The sequence below is a fragment of the Manis javanica genome, chromosome 6 (assembly GCF_040802235.1).
Source record: "Manis javanica isolate MJ-LG chromosome 6, MJ_LKY, whole genome shotgun sequence".
Taxonomy (NCBI): Eukaryota; Metazoa; Chordata; class Mammalia; order Pholidota; family Manidae; genus Manis; species Manis javanica.
Genome location: NC_133161.1, coordinates 60,606,730 through 60,615,547, shown reverse-complemented (window position 1 = coordinate 60,615,547; position 8,818 = coordinate 60,606,730). Strand labels below are relative to the sequence as shown.

Here is an 8,818-nt window from a genome sequence, read left to right as displayed (position 1 = left end):
GGGAAAAAACGTGCGATATTCTTTGTTCTCAGGTGCCCGTCTCAGGCTCCCGCTCACCCGTCTTACTGCCCTGTTTCCCTGCTATTGGGGTCCCTGTCCCTTTAAGGCTTCCAAAAAGCACTCACTAAAAAAGAAAAAGAAAACCGCTCTGGTTTCTTTCCACCCGCCGGGAGCCGAGAGGAGGGGCGCTCGTGTCCCGCCAGGCCAGGGCTTGTATCTTACCCCCTTCACGAGGCACTAGGTTCTCACAGGTGTGGATGTGGTCTGGATGTTGTCCTGTGTCCTCTGGTCTCTATTTTAGGAAGAGTTGTCTTTATTATATTTTCATAATTCTATGTGGTTTTGGGAGGAGAGTTCCACTGCTCTACTCACGCCGCCATCCTGGCTCCACCCCCAACCACTGATCTTTTTACTCTCTCCACAATGTAGCTTTTTAAGAATATCATGTACTTGGAATCATACAGTATATAGATTTTTTTAGATTGGATTCTTTCACTTAGTAGTAGGTATATAAGGTTCCTCCATATCTTTTCATGACTTGATAGCTCATTTTCATTTAGTTCTGAAAAATATTGTCTGGATATAACACAGTTTATGTATCCATTCACTTATTGAAGGATATCTTGGTTGCTTCCAAGTTTTGGCAATTATGAATAAAGCTGCTATAAATATCCATGTGCAGTGTTTTGTGTGGAGATAAATTTTCATTTCCTCTGTGTCTAGACCAAGAAGCATGATTGCGAGATCTCATGCAAAGAGCATTTTAGCATCAAACAGTCTTCCAAAGTGAGTAAACAATTTTGCATTCCTGCTTGCAATGAGTAAGAGTTCCTATTGGTCAACATTGTTCCATCATTTGGTAGTGTCAGCATTCTGGTTTTTTGGCCATTTTAATAGGTGTGTAAAGATGTCTTGTTTTAATTTACATATCCCTAGTGACATATAATACAGAATATCTTTTCATATGCTTGTCATCTATGTATCTTCATTGGTGATGTCTTTTAGGTCTTTGTTTCATTCTTTAATTGGGCAGTTTGTTTTCTCACTGTTGATATTAAAGAGCTGTTTGTAAATTGTAGATAATAGTCCTTTATCAGATCTCTATTTTGCAAATATTTTCTCCCGGTCTTCCACTTTTCTTCTCATTCATTTGACAGTGTCTTCCATAAGGCAGAAAATTTTAATTTTAATGAACTGTAGCTTATTATTTATTTAATGGATCATGGCTTTGGTGTTATATCTAAAAAGTAATTGTCAAACACAAAGTTATCTAGATTTTCTCCTATGTTATGTTCTAGTTTTGCATTTTTATATTTTACATTGAGATCTATGATCTATTTTGAGTTACTTTTGTAAATTGTGTAAGGTCTATGTCCAAATTTATTTTTGTGTATGTGGATGTCCAGTTGTTCCAGTACCATTTGTTGAAAAGGCTGTCTCTGTTCCATTGTACTGCCTTTGCTCCTTTGTCAAAGACCTGTTGACTATGTTAGTGTATTTCTGGGCTGTTTATCATGTCACTGATCTATTTGTTTTGTTTTGTTTTTTCACCAGTGCCACATTGTTTTTATTACTGCAGCTTTACAGTAAGTTTTGAAGTGTCAGTCATCCAACTTTGTTCTTCACCTTCAATATTGTGTTGCCTATTCTGGATCATTAGTTTTTCCATAGAAATTTTAGAATCAGTTTGTCAATATCACAAAATAATTTTCTGAGATTGTGATTGTGATTATATCATATCTATAGATCAAATTGGAAAGTACTGACACCTTGAAAATATTGAGTCTTCCTATCCATGAGCATGGAATGTATCTTCATTTACATTGTTTTGCTTTGATTTTTTTAATTCAGAGTTTTGTAGTTTTCTTCTTACTGAATCTTTTTGATATTGTTAGATTTATACCTAAGTATTTTATTTTGGGGGATGCTCATGAAAAGGATATTGTGTTTTTTATTTCAAATTCTACTTGCTCATTGCTGGCATATATGAAAGTGCTTGACTTTTGTACATTACCTTTCTATCCTGCAAGATTGCTATAATTGCTTATTCCAAGTTTTTGTTGTCAACTCTTTCAGATTTTCTACATAATCATATAATCTCTGAACAAAGAAATTTTGTTATTTATTTCCAATCCATGTACCATTTATTTCCTTTTCTTGTCTATTGCACTAGCTAAGAGTTCCCACATGATGTTAAAAAGGAGTGAGAGGAGACATCCTTCTCTTGTATCTGATCTTAGTGGGAAAGCTTTAAGTTTCTCACCATGAAGTAAAGGTTTTAGCTCCAAGTTTTTTGTAGATATATGCTATCAAGTTGAGGAAATTTCCTCTACTCTTTTCTGAGAGGTTTTATTTTATCATAATGGGATTGGGTTTTCTCAAATGTTTCTTTTGCATTTATTGATGTGATCATGTGATTTTTGTTTTTTAATCTGTTGATTTGATATATTACATTATTTGATTTTGAATACAGAATTAGTCTTGCATGCCTGGGATAAATCCTAGTTGGTCATGGTAATTCTTTTTGTACATTTTTGGGTTCAAGTAGCTAATATTTTATGGAGGATTTTTGAATTATGTTCATGACAGATATTGATCTGTAGTTTTCTTGTAATGTCTTTGCCTGGGTTTGGTATTAGTCTGATGCTGGGCTCATAGAATGATGTTGGAAGTATTCTTTCTGCTTCTCTCCTCTGAAAGAGACTCTAGAGAAATGATATAATTTCTTCCTTAAATGTCTAGTGGAACTCATCAATCAACCCATCTGGGCCTGTTGCTTTCTATTGGAAGTTTATTAATTGTTGATTCAATATTTGTAATAAATATAGGCCTATTCTGTTTGTCAATTTCTTCTTGGGTGAGTTTTGGCAAATTGTGTCTTTTGAGGAACTGGTCCATTTCTATCAAATTTTTAGGCATGGATTTGTTCATAGTATTCCTTTATTATCCTTTTTAATCTCCTGGGACTCTACAGTGAGGTCTCCTCTTTCATTTCAATATTAAAAATGTGCATTCCTCTCTCTTTTTATCATACTTAGCCTCGCTATAGGCTTATAAATTTTATTTATCTTTCAAAGAAACAGCTTTTGTTTTTGTTGACTTTCTCAATTGATTTCCTTGTTTCAACTTCATTGATTTCTACTCTAAATTTTGTTATGGATGTTCTTACTTTGTATTTAATTTGCTTTCTAAAAAATTTCCAAAGTTGGAAATTTACATTAGTGACTTTAGATATTTCTCCTGTAATATATGCATTCAGTGTCATAACTTTCCCTGTAACTACTGCTTTCACATCACTTTCAATAAGTTGTATTCTAATTTAATTCAAAATATATTTAAATTTTTTCTTGAGATTTTTTTACTTTGGTGCATGACTTATTTAGAACTCTTTTGTTTACTCTCCACATATTTTTACATTTTCCAGTTATCTTTCCATTATTGATTTCTGATGTAATTCCATTGGTGTCTGAGAGCAGACATTGTATGATTTCTACTTTTAAAAAAATGTATTATGGTGTGTTTTATGGCTCTATTTTAGAATGTGATCTATTTTGGTGAATGTTCTGTGTGAGCTTGTGAACAATATGTACTTTGCCATTGTTGGATAAAGTAGTCAATAGTTGTTGATTATATTCAGGTGATTGATGATATTATTCAGTTCAACTGTCCTTATTGATTTTCTGTTGGATCTGCCCATTTCTGATAGAGGAGAATTGAAACCTACAAATAGATAGTAGAAACACCTATATCTCCTTGCAGATATGTCAGATATTGCCTCATGTTTTTTGATACCCTCCTGTTTCATGCATATATATTAAGGATTATGATATCTTTTTGGAGAATTAACTACTTTATCATTATAAAATACTCTTCCTTAAATTTGATAACTTTCCTTGCGGAACTATGCTCTGTCTGCAATTAATATTGATACTACTGCTTTCTTTTGATTAGTATCAATATGTTAAATTTATTTATCTTTTAGATTCAGAAAATATTTATTGAATAACTCTTTTTTAGGTGGCACAGTAGACACAGTGATGAATATGGTTGGCATAATATGTTGTTTTCATGAAGCTAAGATGTTTTAGGAAAGGCAAGTAAACTCAGAAATAAGAAATGGAAGAAAACAGATAGAGAAAGCATTGATTTCAGAACTTGTACTGGGTTTTGAAGAAACCCTACAGTTAGGAAAACAGAATTTAGGCTTTAGAAAGAATCTGGAAAAATAGAGATCTAAATCTACTTACATTGTATAACATTTTGTGAACAATATACACAAAACACTTGGGAGATTTAGGAGTGTAGTGAGATTTTCACTCAATATGGAAATTGGACTAGATTCTAGGATGATAGTGTAACAATTTCTGTGAAGGCAATTCCTATGAGTTGGTAATATTAAAACTAAAATATGTGGAAAATACTATTGCTCAGAGAAAGAATTTACACATTATAGAATTTTTTTGCACTATCAGTATTTTCTATCCAATTATGGAAAAGTGCTGATGCACATTTTTGTGATATTTTTAGTTCATTTCAGCTCTCTGCCTTTTCTTTCAGTTTTATTGCCCTTTGTATTTCTGGGTAAATATTATCAGTGTCTTATGATAGAGTTTGTGGTAAGATATTATTTATAATGGAAAACATCTCAATAGCAGAAAAAGTAGCAAATTTTCCTTTTTTAAATTTGAAAAATTTGAGTCTCAGTACATTGGCAAATAATTGTTGAAATCAATGACTTATTCTGCTAACACATGTTAATGGGCCAAGGTAAGGGAGAATTTTCTTCCCATAAGAAGAAAAATATGACTTTGAAAATTGTTTATGGGATAGGAAACAGGAAAACTAAAGACATACTATTTTTCAATAGCACTTCAGAATCAATGAAACAGAGTACTTTAATTTCAGTTACCCTTTATTTTTAATTGAGGTATAATTGACATATCAGTTTCAAGTATACATAGGATTCAATATTTGTATATATTACAAAATAATTACCACAGTAAGTCCAGTTGATATTGGTCAACATACTTCCAAAAAATTTTTTTTGTGATAAGAACTTTCAAGATCCTATCTTAGTTACTTTCAAATATGCAATAGATTATTAACTATAGTCACTATGTTGTGCATTAAGTCCCCATGACATACTCATTTTATAACTGGAAATTGTACCTTTTGATCCCTTTCACACTACCCCCAACCCCTTGCCTCAGGCAAACACCAATCTGTTTGTTTTCTACATCAATAAGTTTGGGATTTTTATTTGTTTCCTTCTTTTTTTTTTAGATTCCACATATAAGTGACATCACGTGGTATTTATCTTTTTCTGACTTATTTCATTTAGCATAATGCCCTCATTGTCCATTCATGTTGTCACAAATGGCAAGATTTCATTCCTTCTATGACTGAATAATATTCCACATGGAATAAGAATATTATTCAGTCATAGAAGGAATGAAATATATATGTGTATATATGCATACATATATAGATACACCACATATATACGTACACACACCACATCGTCTTTATCCATTCACTCACTGACGGATACTTTGACTGTTTCCAGGTCTTGACTATGGTAAATAATGACGCAGTAAACATGGGGTTGTGTGCACCTTTTTAAATTAATTTTTTTCATTTTCTTGGGATAAGTACCCAGAAGTAGAATTGCTGGATCAAGTGGAATTGTTAGCTCTACTTTAAATTTGTTGAGGAACCTCCATACTGTTTTCTGTAGTGACTACACCAATTCACATGGCCACTAACAGTGCACAGGATATCTTCCCCTGCATCCTTACCACTGCTGTTATTTCTTGTCTTTTTGATAACAGCCATTGAAATGGGTGTGAGTGTATCTCATTGTGATTTTGATTTACATGATCCTGCTGATTGGTGATGCTGAACATCTTTCATGTGCATGTTACCCATCTGTATGTCTCCCTTATAAAACATCTATTCAGAATCCTCTGCCCATTTTTAAATTGGATTGTTTGCTTTTTTTTAGCTTTTGAGTTGTATAAGTTCTGTATATATTTTGTATATTAACCCCTTATTAGATATATAGTTTGCAAATATTTTCTCCCATTCAGTAGATTACCCTTTGTTGTGCAGAAGCTTTTAAGTTGGAATAGTCCACTTGTTTTTGCTTTTGTTGCTTTTACTTTTAGTGTCTAAAAAAAATTTTTTTGCCAAGTCTGATGTCAAGACTCCAACTGACCTTCCATGCACTCCCATAGTTTTTCCAGAAAAGTTTTTTAAAGACACCTGACAGTATCACACCTTACTTTAAAAATTTCTTCATTCTTCATTTTCCTCAAGGTAAAGTCTAATCCTTTCATGATGGCATAAAAGAGCCTTCAAAATTTAATCGCAGATGCTCTATACAACCTCTCTTCTATGTATATTCTAATCCAAGTTCCCTGAAGGAACTGTACATTTTAACACCCTGGCTTTTTCATCAGCTGCTTTGTATGTCTAAATTCTCTTCCTTTCCCTCACTATTAACATCTTCCTATCTTTAAAGACCCAAGTGGAATATTCCTCCTTCAGAGAAATTCTCTATAATCTCCAGAAAAGTCTATTCCCATCACCCTTTGTAAATGTCTGCACTGAGATGTTTTGTAATACATTATTTCATTATGTGTCTGTCTGTTCCACTAGGTTATAATTGTCTTGACTGAGTCACTGTTTTCACATCTTTTGTATCAACAAACATGATTAATGAATAAATAAATAGATGATCCTTCTCTTAGTATTTGGACTTTCAAGTATAAGACAAAAATTTGACTTGACTTCTCACTGCATTATAACACCAAGAAGTAAAAGAATAGAGGCTACCTAAGTGTGTTCCTATTACCTGCCTAGGAGAATCTTTGTATAACAAAGAACTTGCATGCTCCTGACTTGAGAAGTAATGACGGAGGGAGGGAAGCTATTGATTGACATCAGATCATGACCTTGTAAATGTCCAGGCATCTTTTAGCTTGGAAGGAAGCAAATAATCTTTGGAAGTGAGAATTTTATAGTGAATAATCAGAGCTAGCCATGATTGTCAATACTAAATGAACAAGAAATTACTATAAGCATATCAGTTTTCAAATGTCCTTTCAATGCCCTTATTCTTGGAGAAGAGAATATAATAGGCTATTTGTTCTTATTCATTTGCCTTCCAAATTGTAACACATCAATAGAATGAAGCTCTGCTCACTGTGGGCTAAGTGATCTCACATCACTATATAATCATGATATTCTATTTTCATTTTTAGCACTGTACTTACTACTTTGTATTATAACTATTATTTACATATTATGTATTTCTCAAAAGAGGCTGGATGTTAGTTGTCACTTATCCCTAGCACAGCTACAGGCAAATTATCAGCATTCATTAATGTGTTAGATGAAAACATCAATTTTATAAATTCTAAGATCACAGACAAAAAGTGATATAACCTAGCTGCTTAAATCTTCAGGAAAAATTGGCTGTACCCTCTTTCCCATGTCTAGGATAAAAAATAAACATTAAAAAATATTAGAGTTCCTAAATGTAAGATTTTAAATTTCCACCTTCAGCCCAACACAAGCCTATTATTTGTTGCCCTCATGCACTGGCTAGAGCTCTTGAACAGGTTTAAGGTGGTCTATTATTAGAAAATATTCAAAATAACAATGTATGGAGAAATTCCATTGAGGAAAATTAAAAACGCTGTATAAGCCACACTTTTTTCAAAGTCTCATTCAAGGTCACCAATCCAGAAATATTTTTACAGCTTGCTACATCTTTCAGTGTGCACAATTTCATTTCTGTTTGTTTTTGTACTGTGCTCTATGACAGAATAACCTTTTAGAGCTGTTTATATGTCACATTTGGACCTTATAGAGAAACTGTTTTTGGAGAATAAGAATCTTAGAACAAGTAAATATTTCTAGTTTCATTCATAGAAACTGCTTAAATGTCCTTGAGAGAAAAAAATGTGAGAGAAAAAAATTTGACACCATTTCTTTTGGGCAGACCCAATGAAATAACAGACATTTGTGTTTGTATAACACTTTTGTTACTAAAAAAGTGAGAACCTAGAATCCAAAGATGTGAGTGAAAAACCAGAGAGATATTATGAGTACTATGAAAAAAGATTGAATTATTCTGAAGTTCTTGGTAGTTTATGACTGGGATTTACAGAATAAGATGCTGCCTTCTTTCAAACTTTCAAATCTAAGAGGAACCAGACATTTTCCAGGACACTTTAAGCTAGCTGATGACTGGCAGTAAATTTATACCTGTTCTCTCTAAACCTTTTCCCTCAGGCTCTTGCCTAACAAAAATAAAAAATTGTTTTCTCTTTGTGAGTTAGAGCTCTGTGATATACTTGAGTCAACAACCTTCCTCCACATGTAGTTTTGTGCTTTGCATACAGTGAATACTCAACTTTGCTACCTTTGCAATGAAAAAGACGTCTGTTCAGGTTTAAAATGATTTGAGCACCAGCTCTATCACTATTGAGCAATTACTTTCCAGTGGTTGGAATAAAAGCAAATACTGTAGTGTTAGCAGATCAGAATGTTTATTTTTATAGACTTAATAGGATGGCTAAATTGATAATAGATGTAAAATGTCATGTACATAATGAACAGTACATTCTTGTTATTGTTGATATTCTAAAGAAGGCCAGTGTTAATCACTTAGAACTTGGAGCAGAAATACAATTCCTGTAAGAGGGTGCACTAGAAATGGAGATGAGGAAAAGACCAGGTACCTTCCTTGTATACCTGAGAGGTACTTAGATCACATTTCTTCTGCAGGGCCCAGTAATGACTTGTGACT

The 8,818-nt window shown here is 33.0% G+C and overlaps 1 long non-coding RNA gene across 1 annotated transcript in view; it reads left to right on the top strand.

Annotated features, from left to right (window-relative positions):
• Window positions 1-721: 721 nt before the first annotated feature.
• The window catches only part of LOC140850089 (uncharacterized), a 58,501-nt gene continuing 50,404 nt past the window's right edge, over window positions 722-8,818 (top strand). The window contains exons 1-2 of the long non-coding RNA XR_012132835.1: window positions 722-786; window positions 1,555-1,586. This is a non-coding gene — a long non-coding RNA (uncharacterized lncRNA). The remainder of the gene's footprint in view (window positions 787-1,554; window positions 1,587-8,818) is intronic.